The sequence below is a fragment of the Diospyros lotus genome, chromosome 13 (assembly GCF_014633365.1).
Source record: "Diospyros lotus cultivar Yz01 chromosome 13, ASM1463336v1, whole genome shotgun sequence".
NCBI lineage: Eukaryota > Viridiplantae > Streptophyta > Magnoliopsida > Ericales > Ebenaceae > Diospyros > Diospyros lotus.
The window spans coordinates 31887030-31904147 of NC_068350.1; positions in this window are offsets into that span (position 1 = coordinate 31887030).

A 17118-nucleotide genomic window follows, 5' to 3' on the forward strand; every position below is an offset into this window, starting at 1 on the left:
ATTGTGTTGAAAAAGAGGTTGGTTAGAGCATAAGATGTCTTCATACTGATCGTGGGGGTGAGTTCACATCACTTGAATTCACTAAGTTTTGTAGTGAGAATGGTATTCAAAGACAGCTAACAGTTGCATACACCCCTTAACGAAGCGGTGTTGCAAAATGGAAGAATCAAACTATCATGAATATAGTTTGAAGTATGCTTTCAGGGAAGAATATTGCCAAAACATTTTGGCCAGAAACTATGAATTGGACAATTCATATTTTTAACAGGAGTCCAACTCTTGCAGTGAAAAACAAAACTCTAGAAGAATCTTGGTGTGGATTCAAACCATCAATAGATCACTTCAGAGTGTTTGGGTGTGTATCTCATGTTCATATTCCTGATTGCAAAAGGATAAAGCTCAATGAAAAGAATGTAAGATGTGTTTTACTTGGAGTCAGTCAAGAGTGAAAGGCATATAGGTTATATGATCCCATCTCTTAGAAGATTATAGTAAGTAGAGATGTGGTGTTTGAAGAAGACAGAGATTGGGATTGGGACAAAATTTATGAAGAAGTTATTTTGGCTTACTTAATTTGGGGAAAAAAATGAAAAAGAATCGAATGTAGTTGCTAAAAATATAGATGAAGCTGACACTAATGAACATAGGTGTACTGAAGAAATGTGAAATTGATGGCTTAAATGGTTTCAAATAAAGGCAATTCATCTAACACAGGTGAAAATCCTTCACCTAAATCTCATAAACAAAGGTTTAAAAGGAAACCAAATTGGATGGGGGATTATGTTATTGGAGAAGGTTTATCTAAGGAAGAAGAACAACATATTTAGCCATGTTTTCATCCAATGATCTAGTTCTATTCGAAAAGGCAATAAAAGATGCAAAGTGGATAACAACGATGGATGTGGAGATTAAAGCTATAGAGAAAAATGATACTTGGGAATTAACAAATTTGCCTACTAGAGCAAAGAATGTTGGTGTGAAATGGGTGTATAAGACGAAACTCAATAAAAATGGTGAGGTGGAGAAGTACACATTTGGTTGCAAAGGATTACACCCAAAAACATGGCATGGACTACATTGAGATTTTTGCACTTGTAGCACATTTGGAGACAGTTCGATTGATAGTTTCTCTTGTAGCTCAAAAAAAGTGGATGATTTTTTAGCTAGATGTAAAGTCGAGCTTTCTCCATGGAAAACTTAATGAAGAGGCTTTTGTCGAGCGACCTCCTAGTTATGAGAAGAAAAGTGAGGAACAGAAAGTGTACATGTTAAAAAAGGCGTTATACAATCTAAAACAAGCTCCATGAGCTTGGTATAGTTGGATAAAGTCATACTTTACACAGTAAGGTTTCGAGAGGTGCCCTTATGAGCATACTTTGTTCATCAAAGCAGGAGAATGAGGTAAAATTCGAATTGTCTATCTCTATGTTGATGACTTGATTTTTACAGGCAATGATGAGCATATGTTTGTTGAATTTAAAAATTCTATGATTCATGAGTTTGACATAACAAACCTTAGAAAAATGAGATATTTCCTTGGTATAGAAGTAATATAAAGACCAGATGTAAAAACCCCAAATTTCCCCTTAACTCATTTAATACAATGGAAGCATGACATAACATATTCCCAATTCTTTTACATAACATTCGGGTCCATCTGCCCAGTAAGATACAAAAAACATTACACTCAACAAAATATAATAGTGCCTTCCTTAGACAAGAACCACACAAAGCCATCTTGAGCATCTTTTGGTCAGGGGATCTTTGCACACACCATCTACCCATGAAGGATTAGACACAATTGGACCCATCCTCAACATACTCTTTGCCCTTACCTGGAATGACGTAAAGTAAGGGTGAATCACAAGACTCAACAAGCATATAATGAAACAAAGGGAAAACAGGCTGAATATAGCATTCCCCAAACACCACACACAAGCCATGTTATGCCATGAATCACAACTCAACCCACCGGTCATAAACACAACAATGCATACATATAATGAATAGAGGGGCCCACATAAGATACATACTGGCACCCAGGGTTCCATATACAAACTTGCTCGCACTGGCTGACACAAATCTACATCTCGAGCCAAAGCTCCCATAACACCACCATGAGCCCAAGCTCCCATCACGTTACCTTGAGCCAACGCTCGCATAATGTTATCTTAAGCCAACGCTCGTTTAAGAACATATGGAGCTAATGCTCGTAAAACAACATATCGAGCCAACGCTCGTAAGTATACCTCAAGGATAAATTCGTCACTCTCATCAGTGACCTGCAATGCAACACATAGGAAATGCATGGCGAAGTGAACAAAAACATGATACAATGTCCCCATAAACCAGTCATCAAGTCACGCTTCACCCACATAGTCATACACACTCAATGTAATGCTAGTGCTCCTAATCACCCTATAATGCCCGTGTTCATGCACACATAACAAACGGTCTACCCATAATGCAAACCCGAGCCCAATACTACAATGCTTTATTGAATCATAATTTTTGGCAGTCCCAATCGAGAGTTCCCTACCACAAGGTACCCAAACGATCAACAACCCCTATAACTCACACCCAAAAACTTGCATGCAAAGAGACCCAAAGTTTTTCTATCCACATGGTATTAACCCCCAAAAGAGGTTCATCATCATTCCTTGGAAATTGAATTGAGTGATAGGTTTGAAATGCTATGGCACAGACCCAAGAGAGGGGGTGAATTAGGTAATTTAAAATTTAGTTTGAAACTTGAAATCCTTTTGATGAAAAATAAAAATTCAATGCAACTAAGGATTAATAAAATGCTTGGAACAATAAATGAAACAAAAAGCATAAGCAAGAGACGAACACAAGGATTTATAGTGGTTTGGCTTAAACCAAGTCTAATCCACTACCTTAGCTCCTCACTAAGGATTTTGTAAACCAATACACTATAACCTCCTACTTAAACCCAAGTAAACCCTTTAGTCCAAGATTAGGAATTACAACATTTTACCTATACAAGTAGGCCCTCTAGCTACACAAGCTAGGAAAAACAAACAATGTTTAATAGAGAGAAAAATCTAAGAGATGAATCTCTTAGTTACAAAGATCTCTCAAATGAAAACAAAAGACTTGAATAATAAAATACAAATTAAGATCAAATCCTTTGAGAAAAAAGATTAAAGCACAAATACAATTGAGATGATGTAAATAATTTCTAATCTCTTTCAACTTCATTCCCATCCATTTGCCTATTCTTGATCATCCTTGATTTGTATTTATAGGCATCCTACAAGTTTCAACCAAAAACTAGTCGTTTATAGCTATTAGAGATTGAAAAACTAGCCATTGGAGGCTTTCTGCGAATTAATTGATCGAGATATTGAATTTTAAGCTTCTATTAGTTGACATATTGAAAGAATTAGTCGATAGATGCAAAGGTTAGTCGACAGATTGAGATAAAACTTCAAAAGATTAAATTTTAAGCTTTTGTTAGGCGACATATGACTTAAATCTATCGATAGATTGAATTTAAGCTTCTGTTAAGCTCCTAAGACCTCTCCGAGAGGGCCTATCAGTAGCTACTGACAGGTTTCTCGGATTCCTCTCCAAGAGATCTCTCTTCGAGAGCTCTCTCAGAGAGGTAGGGTACAATAACTGCCCCCACACTCTTTGCTTTTACCTTTAGGTAAATGTAGAGAGTAGATCATCTCTGAAAGATCTACCTTCGCAAGCTGCGTTGCTCCAGGAATAATACCGTGAGAAACGTCTTTCTTTTCTTCTAGATGGCCTATCACACCTCTATGACTACCTCACTGCCAATAGGTTAATGAGGGTCGGGTGGATCCAAGGGCCTATCGAACTGTCCCATTACAGGGTTCCTAGAACAATATCACATTGCTGGCCTACTGCCCATGCAACCGCAAAGGAAATGGACATCTTTCTACATGAGGAGCATTCCCTTAAGGGTGTGGATCCACTTGACTGATTTTTTTTGTTTTCGCTCTTCTTTTTCTCTTAATCTTAGCTTCTTACCATTTGAGTGCACAGTTCATTAGGCTTATAGATGAGGGTAAGCTTCGCAGCTGCCCTTGAGGGACCATCCTAAGAGCTAGCAACCCCGTGCGCCCAGCCAGTAGAAGAGGTGGGTGAGACAATGCCTAGGTAGGCATGAAGCAAAATGGGATGCTGCTACGTTTTGTCCGCTCACCGACCTTACCATCCTAGAGGAAGAAGAGCTTCACGGGATCGATTGCAGACTCACCAACAAACCTCTTCCCCCACTGTCTGCGTCTTCTACTTAGGCTTCGTTGGGGGAGTTGAGCGAAGTAAGGCACGGAGGAATCGTCCCAAGACGTAGAGGGCATGTAGCAGCCAAAGCGGGGACGAGCCACAACCCCCTTGGTGTAGCGGACGTCAAGGTGTCTTATAAGTTGGATTAAATAGCCATTGAGGCCATTCAAGGACGAGGCCGTGGCATGTACAGACGGGTCGTGATTAATCCCCAATGCCTAGGTCGTCGAGTTGTAAACATTAAGGATCCTCAACGAAGCCGCAACCCTATCTTATCGAAGATGCCTCCTCCTGTCAAGAAGGCGTACAATCTAGTTCGAGGGCATTGGGCATGAGGCGAGCCCTTTCAAATTCAATCGGGGGTCCTAGACACCGACACGATCAACATACCTGGTGTCGCGACCCATTTGTTGTACTCTACCATTCTCCCTCGCGATGAGGGGCTATATTTCTGCAACTCTCCTGAGGACAAGAACAACTTCGAGCATTACCTGGCCATCGTAAGTCATTTCCTCTAGATCTTCAGTGCTCTCTCCCTTGCTTTATGGCTCTTTCCTTAAAATATTTTTCTCATTGGAGGCTGACTGGGTGGCAGGTGAGAAGCAGTGGGATGTTGAGGAGGCTGTGAAGAAGGCGGTCTGAGACTACCGACTCTCTACGGACTGCTTCTACCGGAAGGATGAATATGCCTTGTGCTATTCAAAGTTCAATTTCTACCACGGTTGTACCTTTCTGAAAGCGAAATGGCCACACGAGTCATTGAGGACATGATTTTTGCTGATGCCATCTCTTTCGTCCCTCCTCAAGATTGGCCCAGGTATGAGCCAAATGATTCGAGGCCCGACAAATGCGTACGACGAGCATTGGAAGATGACTTAAGTAACCTATTAGGCCTCTAGAGTCCTTACGTACCGGACCCTAAGAAAGACGAGTTCCCGGTGTGCCCAACCAATGATGCAGTGTCTGATAGCATGGCCCACACCATCCATTTGATCGAGCAAGGCTTGGATGTGGATGTCGTCGATCGGGCTTCTCAAGGTTGGTTCCAGGAGGAAGGCTCGAGACCAGTTAACTATCCCTCCAATTAGGATTAGTATAGGCTTTCTTGTTATTATTTTCTTTTTGAATTCAAGATGTGTAGAACATTGACTCTCGTGTACTATGTATCAAATTCCCTTATTTTGAATGCATATGGCTTTTAGATACATTATTGTGCTTCATACATATTACGTTATTGCCCTTAGCTCTTCATTTGCTTGTCAATCTTATCCGTAGCACTAGTTTCTTTTACTTCATAAACTGGCCATGTTACAACTTGGGGTGGCTAAGTGCTTGCCATTCATTTCTTTATTCTTATGGTGTGTGCAGGCTATCTGTGATAGGAGTTTACCCACCCGCCTCATTATGTACCTGGATCTTTTCAAGGGATACTCACAACCTTTATTTCTATCATTTCAAGTCCATGTCAAGTATTGGACCTCAACCATAAACCCGAGACTCGAGACTCGAGTTTGGTGAGGAGTCAACATTTACCTCACCTCGCGGCTTCAAGACTTTCACACGGATCACCGGGATCGCAATACCCCACCATGGGTCTCCCCAACAACTACTTCTCACTAAATAGGTCTACGATGGATGATCATCATGTGTCTATGTTTATCAGAGGACCTAGCACTAGTTTCCAACTGTGTGTTCAGGTTCGTTGTGAAACTTAGCACCAAATTCCCATGAAGAGTCTAGGAAAAGCCTGTCAGCTTGACATTATTCTACCGCGAGGGATCCAGGTTAGTCTCTCGCTTCAACACCAAACTACAATAGTGAATCTAGGTTAGTCTAGGGGGTATTACGCTAGATCACCTTCGGGTATCTGAGACGGTCATTCATCCTTGTTGCCATTTCTCGTATCTCATGCGTTTTTTCAAACTCATCAACCATAGGGGTCACTAACTTGAATTCTACCAGACTTTCCAAGTTAGTTAAGAGGCTTGGCGCTGGATCTACCGAGGAGTCAAGGTTAGCCCATAAGCTTAGCATCGGACTCATGCATGAGATCCAGGTTAGCCTATAGGCATTGCATTAGAACACATCTGGGAATCCAGGAAGGTTCGGGGCCATGGTGCCAGATCACAACTGAACGAGTTTGTCTTATACGGCTAATTGCAGTCTTATGTTTCCTTTGGGCCTTTTCGGGTTTGTCCAACATAGGGGTTCTAAGTTAGACCCAAGATTATTCACTAGACTACTATCGGTCATTCCAAGTTTGTTGGGAGGCTTAGCACCGGATCTGCCAAGGAGTCAAGGTTAGCTCGTAGGCTTGGCACCAAACTCATGCGAGGGAACTAGATTAACCTGCGGGCATTGCATCGAAATGCATAAAGTCCACAGTCTTAGCACCAGACCGCCACTTGTTGAGCTGGGCCCTCTAGGACGTAAGCTCCCCATTACCTTTATTGTCCCGTCATTGTTGAACTTGTTAGTGTTAGGGTTTATCAGAATTTATTCTCTGTCACGGTCTTTACACTAGATTTTATGACAGCTACGCATATGTAATGCACAAGGGAGTTTATGTGGTTTAGTTTATAACATCGCCTACATCCACAGGAATACATGGGGTATATTCTTTTATTCATCAAGGGGAGTTACAATACATATGGAAATCTAAAAGGAATCATGATCCATAACATGCTTAGGAAGGGCTCCTCGTGGCACACGACTCGCTGCGTCTTGCCCGTCATCCCTCATAAGAGCTCCTGTGACTAGAATAGTTGGAAAGTACTTTTTGAGGTGCATGGTGTTCCATGTCTTACCTAGTACCTCACCTTGCAATGTTTGCAGCACATATGTGTTCGCCCCCAACATCTTCACAATTTTGTAGGGCCCCTCCCAATTCAGCCTGAGTTTTCATTCCTCCCTCCCAATTCAGCCTGAGTTTTCATTCCTCCCTTAGGGCGTTCATAATTGTTGTCTTCCTGAGCACCAAATCTCCTTCCTGAAATATCTGGGGGTGAACCTTCTCATTATAATAGCTGGAGATCCTTCTCTGATACGCCGCCACCTACATAATTATCTTCTCCCTTAGCTCATCCAACATATCCAGGTTCTTCCTTAAGTAATCTGAATTTCTTTCTTTGCTAAAAGCTATAACTCGAGGCGAGCTGGGGTCTACTTCCACTGGGATGAGGGCATCTGTACCATACACCAAGTTGAATGGCATTTTCTCCTTAGATACACGACTCGTCTGCGATAAGCCCACAAGATGTTAGGGAGTTCATCGGCCCATCTGCCTTTTTCCCTCTCTAATCAGGTTTTTAGGCCATACAGGATGGTTTTATTCCTTGCCTCTGCCTACCATTGGTTTGGGGGTATGCTACGGATGTCATTCTTAAACTGATCCGCTATCTTTGACAAAAGGCCCTAAAAGCTTCAGAGTAGAATTACGTTTCATGGTCAGTGTTGAGGATTCGGGGAACATTGTAGCAACAAATTATATCTTTCCATACCATTTCCTCCGCCTTTTTTTTCCGTTATGGTTTCCAGGGGCTCTACTTTGACCCACTTCGTAAAGTAATCGATAGCCACCAACAGAAATTTCCTCTGTGCTGATGCCATTGGAAATGAACCCAAAATGTCTAACCTCCACTATACAAATGGTAATGGGTTGAATATTGATTGGATAGATGAAGGGGGTCATGCTGTCAAAGGGGTTTGCCTCTAGCACCTGTCACATGTTCGCACTTTCTAGGCCGCATCCTGTCTCAGGGTTGGCCAAAAAAAGCCGGCCCTAGGATCTTCCCGGCCAAGGCTTTCCCTCTGAGGTGCTCTCTGCAGTCTCCTTCGTGCACTTCTTCTAGGGCTCGTTCTACTTCTAGGGGCCCCAAACATTTGAGCTATAGCGTGGAGTACCCTCTCTTATACAACCATCGGCTAATAACTGTAAACCAGGTCACACTGTTGTTTAGCCTTTAGGCCTTTGAAGGTGTTGTTGGGAGTTCCTGATTAAGTAGGTACTTCAATATTGGCGTTCTCTAATCATCGACCACATCAATGCAATGCACCTTTCCTTCCTTTTCATCTATACTTAGCCGCTGCAAAACCTCCATATGAATCAATTGTCCGGGAGTGTCATGAGCGGAGGCTAGCTTGGACAGCGTATCTGCATGTTAGTGGAGGGACCTATTGATTTGGATTAGTTCAAAGCGTCTGAATTTGTGTGCCAACTCCTTCACTTTCTATAGATAGCGAGACAATACTAGCTCTCTTACTTCATAGGTCCCCTGAAATTGTAACACAACCAATTGTGAGTCACTATGAACTGTTAAATCGGTTACCTCCAATTTTTCAGCCGGCTTCATCTCTACCAGCAATGCTTCGTATTCAATAGTGTTGTTGAAACTAGAAAAAGTGAATCACAAGGAATACTCCAAAACCTCCTTCTCGAGGGAGATTAACACCACTCCTGCCCCACTTCCTTTGGCATTGGACGCCCTGTCCATAAACAACATCCACCCCTTACATATAGTGTCCTTTACTGTCGGTAGGTGAGTGCATTCCACTATAAAGTCTATCAGCGCCTACCCCTTTATTGCATTCCTGAGCTCAAAATTGATATCATACTCATTGAGTTCAATGGCCCATTTGGTTATCCTTCCCGAACATTCAGGCTTCTATAGGATCTGCCTTAATGGTTGATCTGTAAATACTGTCATGGCATGGGCCTAAAAATAAGGTCTTAGTTTTTTCATTATTATCATCAATGCCAAAGCTACCTTTTCAACGTAGGGGTATCATGACTTTGCTCCCTACAATACCTTGGTCACATAATAGATTGGCTTATTGACCTGTTCTACTTACCTGAAGAGAACTGCGCTTATAGCATGATGGTTGACTCCCAAATATAGGCACAACTTTTCTCCGCCTTTTGGTCGAGTTAATAGGCGAATCTCTTTTAGGTACTCTTTCAATTTTTGCAAGGCTTTTTTGCACTCGAGCGTCCATTGAAAATTCCTACCCCCTTTAAGGCCTTAAAGAAAAGGAGGCTATGCTCAACAATTTTCAAGAGGAACTTGCTCAGAGTTGTTGAGAGACCTGTCAACCTTTAGACTTCTTTCACTGATGAAGGGGACTGCATGTCGATTACCACTTGCACCTTTTGAGGTTAGCCTCTATCCCTCAGTGAGTAATCATATATCCCAAGAATTTCCCAAACTTCACCCCAATGGCACACATGTCAGGATTCAAGCGCATATTATTCTCCCTGAACATAGCAAAAACTTTCTCTAGCTGTTTGGCGTGTGACTCACCTTGCTTACTCTTTATTATCATGTCGTCCACACAGGCCTCCATTACCTCCTTTACCAAGTCTTTGAATACCCTATTGACCAGTCTCTGATACGTAGCCCCTGCGTTCTTTAAACCAAAAGGCATCACCTAGTAACAATACGTCCAATTTTCTATGATAACAGCCATTTTTTCAGCATCGGGCGAATACATATTGATTTGATGGTAGCCTGAGAATACATCCAGGAAAGTCAGCACAACGTATTCGGAGGTATCATCAACCAGGTTGTCTATTCTAGGAAGTGGGTATGAGTCTTTTGGGCAGGCGTTGTTGAGGTCGGTGAAATCAATGCATATTCGCTATTTTTCGTTGGCTTTCTTCAACATCATGACGTTCGCTAGCCAATTGGGGTATTGAACCTCCCTAGTGAATCCCGCTTTGAGGAGTTTGTCTATTTGTTCTTCTAGGCAATTCAATCTCTCTAGGGTGATATGTCTATTCTTCTGTTTGATAGGCCAAGCCTCTAGATGAACGTTCAGTCAGCGGGATATGACTTTCAGGTTAATTCCAGGCATGTTGGCTAGTGTCCAAGCAAATACATTACCATAGGATCGTATGCACCTGACAACCTCCTCTTTTTTCGGATCCTTTAATTAGCTACCCACATGGATTTATCTATCACTATTGCTGGGGTGTAGAGGGATTGCCTCAAGTGTTTCCGCTGATTGAGGTTTACTGGCCTTAAGAGTCTGTTCAATGATCATTAAGGTCTCTCCCATCGTCAACTTTTCCTTCCCCTTGGCGCTCTTGGTGGAACTTACGTAACATACCCTGGCTTACTTCTGGTTTCCCTTTACATGGCCTGTACCCTGACGTATGGGGAACTTCATTGAGAGGTATTCTGGTGAGATGACTGCTCTCATGGCGTTAAGTAGGGATTGCCCCAAGATCACATTGTAAGCAGTGGAGAAAGTCTTAACCACCATAAAACTCACCTGCTTGTTAACTAATTGGGGGTGGCTGCCTAAAGTGACAAAATGCTAGACTAACCCTACAATGGAAATTGCTTTCCCCGTAAAACTATTTAACAATGACGTGACCGTCTTGAGTCAATCGTGCGCGATGTGCATCTTTTCAAAGCAGTTCCATTACAATAAATTCACAAAGCTCCCATTATCCACCAAAATGCTCTCAACAGGGTGTTTAGCAATGACGATCGAGATACCAATGGATCATCATGGGGCAAAAGCACATCTCCTTGGTCCTCGGGCATTAAAAATAATGGGGTCTTTGTTCTCCTACACCTTTGCCATTAAGTCTACATGTAGTCTTTGACGTGCATAATGTAACACCCCAATTCCTGGGAGCGTTAATGTAACGTAAGATTCCGGGGATAAATTTTTTTTTTCAAACAAAAACCCATAACAAAAACCATTCCCCGAAGATCCCGTTACACCTTCTCAGTATATCAACTATGAACCATTAATAAACCAAGACAGGTTCACCAACACAAATGCGGAAGCTGGATCGAAACCTCAACAGGTCATAACCGAAACCACTTTATTTATATATAAAGTTGCACCAACGTTTACATGACGTTTTCAAAAGTAAATAACATAACTGAAAAGACATAATGTAAACTATCCGCTAATCGTCGTCACTCCTCGACGATTCCTTTCCCTTTTGCACCGCTGCCTTCACCTGGAACGTTTGAATATTCCAGGGACAAAGTCCAAATTAGATGATGAATCATCTAAGTGAGAGTTGAAAACACATTTTTCATGAATAATGCAAGATATGAAATAAACCAATATACCCGGTAAGCCCTAGCTCAAGAGAATTCCCACGCGGTTAACCCTACAACGGGAAAAGAGCAATCTCTCTAAAAGCTATGCCACCACACCGACTCGACGACGCGACGCGACGCGACGCGATTCTAGCTTAAATGGGGCTGCCAACGCATCTCACCAGAATACGTTCCCACCTTAAGCATCCAAGAACCACCATACAATCCCAACTCCAAAATTTCACATGGACCACCTAGTCATCCTAGTGCAACTTTCCTGGCCAAACGGCCTGGCATGAAAATCAAGACGGCTATCCTGACATGCACACATAGCATCAGATACCCCTATTATTTCGTCACGCCCTTGAAGAATTACAGCTACATTATCCAGACAACATCCTAGGCTGACATCCCACATGAACAACACAGTATGGACCACCTAGTCGTCCTAGTGCAACTTCCCTAACCAAACGGTCTGGCACGGAAACCAAGGCAGCTATCCTGACATGCACACCAGCATCAGATACCCCTATTATTCCGTCATGCCCTTGGAGAATTATGGCTACACTATCCAGACAACATCCGAGACTGACATTCCATACGTACACATAAAACTCAAGACAATGCCACAATTCACAATTCAATGCATCGTATAAACAACATTTATAAAATGCAATGCACAGTTCAAAACGTTTAGGGACAAACCTTCCTCATAAATTCAACCGTCACCGGTTACCATTTTAATGCACAAAACCATTTTGCATGAAATCATCATATGTTCAGATAGAACAAGCACAATAAATCAAGTTTTGGAGGCAAACACTCACCTTGAACGAAACTCAGAACACCTCGAATCTTGTGCCCAACCTCAATTTTCGTGCAACTCCTCAAGTCTTTTAACCAAACCACCTCCTTATAGGTCCTCACGCGCTGCCTAAGTGCTCTACGCGTGTGATGCCTCGCGTATGCTTTAAAAACCCTCTATCCACTAAACCAGAAGCACTCTCGTCTAGCACAAATGTATCACAACTTCGAATGAGAGAATCCTTAACCTTGAGCCCCTATTTATATGTTTAGGAAACTTAGCCACCAAGAAATATATATTCTGCAATCATTTCAAATCTTTCAAAATCTTTTCCAATCTTTCCAAATCTTCTAATATTTTCTATAATCATTCCAAATCTTTTGATATCTTTTGCAATCATTCCAAAATCTTCTAAGATTCTCTGCAATCATTGTAAATCTTCTATAATCATTCCAAATCTTCTAATATCTTTTGTAATCATTCCAAAATCTTCAAAGATTCTCTGCAATCATTGTAAATTTTCTATAATCAAATCTTTTCTTATCCAATCAAATCTTATACAAATCTTATCCTTAAAGTCATCATAAGCCTTCATCTTATCTCTAACGTCATCATGAGACTTCATCCTTATCTCTAAAGTCATTTATGAAGCTTTTTCCTGAATCTCTCAAATGCCCCTAATAAAAAGATTTCAAGAATTACACTTTGGCCCAAACTTTTAGATAATTGCACTTATGCCCTTTTCAACATGGTCCCCGGGCTAATTTTTAATTGCATTTTAGTCCCTGAAAAATGGACTAATTGCGCTAATGCCCCTAATTTTTAGGTAAATTACACTTTTACCCCAACCTCAAAAATTACGATTCTGCCCCTGGCTCAAAAACTGAACTTCTCTTTAAAGACCTTTATAACCCTTTGAAATATCCTAAAACATTCTCTTTAAAATTCCGAAAAAATATCGTTTCGATCTCCCTTTGTCAATTTCGAAAAAACTGCACTTAGTCCCGAATCTTCGTTTTAGCTACAAACACTTTTGTTTCTTCCAAAAACTACTGAAGGGTTACTCTATATGCCAAATATGAACTTCCTCGGGGTTCCATTGACTTCCCGGATGCCCCGTACGATAATTCGGTATTTCAGCCTAAATCACAATTGCCTTTTTTTAGCTGTACCGGGAACCGTTCCCGATCCAACTTCTTTTGATGCCTAAAATCATAACTCGTATTACTTGTCGATACTATACCATTTTCCTTGGCTATCTAGGGTCCAGGATACTCCCTCTGACTAATTCGATCATCCAAAGTTGCGTTAGTGTACCCTATGGTCTTATTTTCCACAAAGTCCATTTATGCCCTTCATCAAATATTATTTATGACCTCAAATCATTCTCGGGTATTACACATAAGCCTTTCGAGCTGTATTAGAGTCTCCAGCTAGATTTTCCCCTCCTGAAATCACATTGATTCTATCCATGGTAGGTTCGTTGTCTCCTGTTTCAATACTCAAACCTGGTTGATCTCTTTAGGAATTTTCTTTTCCTTTCTCCAGACGGGGTTTCCGGTTATCCCTCTTATTTGTGGCATCATTCCTAGGGAGAGGAGGCCTCTTTTGATTACCCCTCCTAGGCCTGTCCCCCTGCCCTATTGGTTTTTTGGCTTGTCCAGTATGAATCGATCGAGCTTCCCATATCTAATTAGCTGCTTGATCTGGTTACGTAACTCCCAACACTGTTTTGTACTGTGGCCTGGGGATTCATGGAACTTGCAAAAAGCTTCCGTATTTCTCTCCAGGGCTCTTTGGAATAAGGAGAAAAGTTGATGAGCCCTGTGTGCGCAATAGATGAGAGGATCGCCGCCTTAGGTTCATTAAGGGCAGTGAAGCTTCAAAACTGCATCTTTATGGGCTCTTCCCTTCTCTGTGTTTTTACCGCTAGTTGGACTCCAAATCTCTTGGTTTTCCTCTTCCTTTCACCTCCTAGACGTCCAAAATCTCCATCTAGACGATGAATTGCTCTACTCGGGCGAATAAATTAGTTATGGAGCTGGGCTAAAAAAAGGTCAGGGATTTTCTGAGTGGTGTGTAGGTAGTCCCATTGAGCAAAGCCGAGGCCACCAGTCCAATCGGGAGATCCATCACTTCTTGAGTGGCTGCCCTAAACTGCTCTATTTTTTTTTTTTCAATTGCTTTCCAGGCTTCTTTTATAAGCTCATCAAGTACATCACGCTCTTTTTCTTCGGTACGTAGGCTGAGAATACCTAAAAAAATTCCTTTCTTCAATTTCCCAAATGATCGTATGCGACCCAACAGTAAATTCGTGAATCATTGTTGAGCTTGTCCAGCCAAAGAGGGGGGAAGGCTTGGCACTTAATCACCTCATTCCAGCCGTGTAGTACAGCCACAGCTACAAAATGCTGAAAATGCCTCTCCAAGTCTTCATTCCCAAAGTAAATAGGAAGTTGGGGCAGCTTGAAACCTGGTTGGACTAGTTGTCTCTAGAGTTCTTCTAACACGAAAAATTCCTTAATGGTGGCTTTTTTGGACGATATCATTACTCGTTTCTATTCCAACACTTCCTCTATAAGCCTTTTAACGTCTGTTGCATTTAACATTCCCTATTCTACATCTTCCCTCGAGGGAAGGAGATAGAGAGTTCTGTAATGGGTGCTCTTTGTCATTTCCTATTACACTGAGGCTTTCCCCACCCATTTACCTCTTCTTTTATGTGAATCTGGTAGTCTTGGGGCGCAATCATCTTGCTTATGCGTCCCAATTCTTATCCCTGCTTAGGCTACTCTTGGGGGTTGGCCTCGTGTTCCAGGTCTACTTTCCCTAACATCTGCATGTCCTACATAGGGGATGTGTATATCAGGCATAAGCTCTTGCAATAGGGCGATGATCCCTTACATTCTCCTCGCATTCTCCTCGTTACTCTTCTGAAGCTCCTCATTTTGATGTCTCAATTCCTCACAGTTCTTCTTAAGTCTTTCGCAGTTAACAAGCAGTACTATAAGGGTGTTATTCTAGATGGTCCTGAGATTCCTCTTAAGGTCGTGGCTAGATTCTCTTGGGGAATCGATGATTGTCCCAAAGAGTCCGAATCAGGAATCGTGCGAGCTAGGGTTGGTGCTCGTCTACCTTGTCTCATAGCTCTTGCCCCCAGATCTGTAATGTGTATCTCTCTTTGCTCTGACCATCCTTGGACCCTGATCTCAGCTATAAGGTCCTATTTTAAACAGACAATCTGATTGCCCCCTAGTCTAACTACCTGAATGTCTTCTGCATGGGGTATATGGTCCTGAGTAAACTTCTTACTCCTAATGATGTTCCATTAGTATTGGTTGTAATTGGGGCACTAGGTTGGGCTCTCCAGTAGCTACTGTTTTGGAATGAGTACTTCTCAATGTTTGGTAAGGTAGGCTACCCAAGTCGATTGATCTGGTATTTTTGGTTAGTTTGGCCTTTTCTCAGTTTCTTATAGATGGCGCCAAATTGTTGTTGCCAAAATACAACAATTGAAACATCTTTGGAATGAAGGAAACCATTGTCTGGGGCCATGTAAGATGCTAATGTTCGAAAGTGAAACCACTGTAAAAGCTCTCTCGAAAAAAGGGCTTTCGAAAGGGCTGAAAGGGTCTTTCGATTGGGATTTCTCGGAGAGGTTGTCCCTCAAAAGTTCTTCAATGGTCAGGTGCCCTATTTCTGTAGACGACTCTCGAAAAGGGTCATATAAACCTTTCGGAGAGGAATAAATCAACTTCTGGAAAGAGTATGAACCTCTTTTGGGAAGGTGTTTCAAAGGTCTTGGAAAGAATAGAGGTTTTCTCGAAGAGACACTGATGACCAAGGACTCAGCCTCCAGAAGTACTGTACCATGAGACAAGTGTTAGAAGGCTCACAAGAAGGATTTCCTGTAAAGACCCTCCGACGATTAAGTTAATATGCAGGGAAAAAGAAGTTGCGGAAATAAACATAAGGACTTCGAAAAGGAAAAAATGAGAGAATCAAAATAGGTTACCAGATGTTTGGATCCCACTAATTGTGTTATGTCTTGCCTTTTATAGAATTCCACATCTCAGTTGTTGATTGGGACATGTGTGCAACAGTGTAACACCCCACTTTTCTCTTATAGAGCATGTCACTATGTTGGGGCCCAAAATATACATAAATTATTTTTTTCTTTCTTTCTCGGTACATAACTTAAACCTTAAGTACCGAATTCCAAGCAAAACCCCTAGCAAATCACTGAAAATGCGGAAGCAATAATCGAAACCTAATATGGCACATAATCAATTCACTTTATTTATAACACAAGAATCAGTACCATAATTAACATCATATCCTCAATATTGAAATACATAGATACATGGAGATTCCATAATATTCTAACAAGACTAATCATCAACAAAGCATCAGATAAAACATATCCGAGTCAGCTTGCTGAATCCATTGGCCTCGCCATCACGTGCCGTCATATCTCAACCTGCTCCTTGCCTAGGCTGCAAGTCTAAACTGGAACGTTGAATGTTACAGGGGTATAACCCATTAGAAGATGAAACTTCTAGTGAGGGTCCAAAAACATATCTATGAATACATGATGCAATAACATGAACAACATTTGTCCCCAATGTAACTTCCCAAGCCCACCAGCTCGGCACGAAATCCTAGGCAAATCCCGAACCTCTACAGGATAAGCCTAACGTTATTCCATCATTACCTTAGGGGAATTACGGCTACACTCTGGGGGCGACATCCCGTTCCCATGCACAAATATTGATATGACAATAATATCGTGTCATGCAATTATCACAACTTTCCATGTAATATGACAAAATGAATATTGCATTCATAACAATATGCATATATAACAACCATATCGTGAATATAAGTTCTTGGGAGAAAACCACTCACTAAACCATAGTTATGATAAGAAAACTCACATTTGCCCAAAGATCAAGACACCTGGAAAAGCGT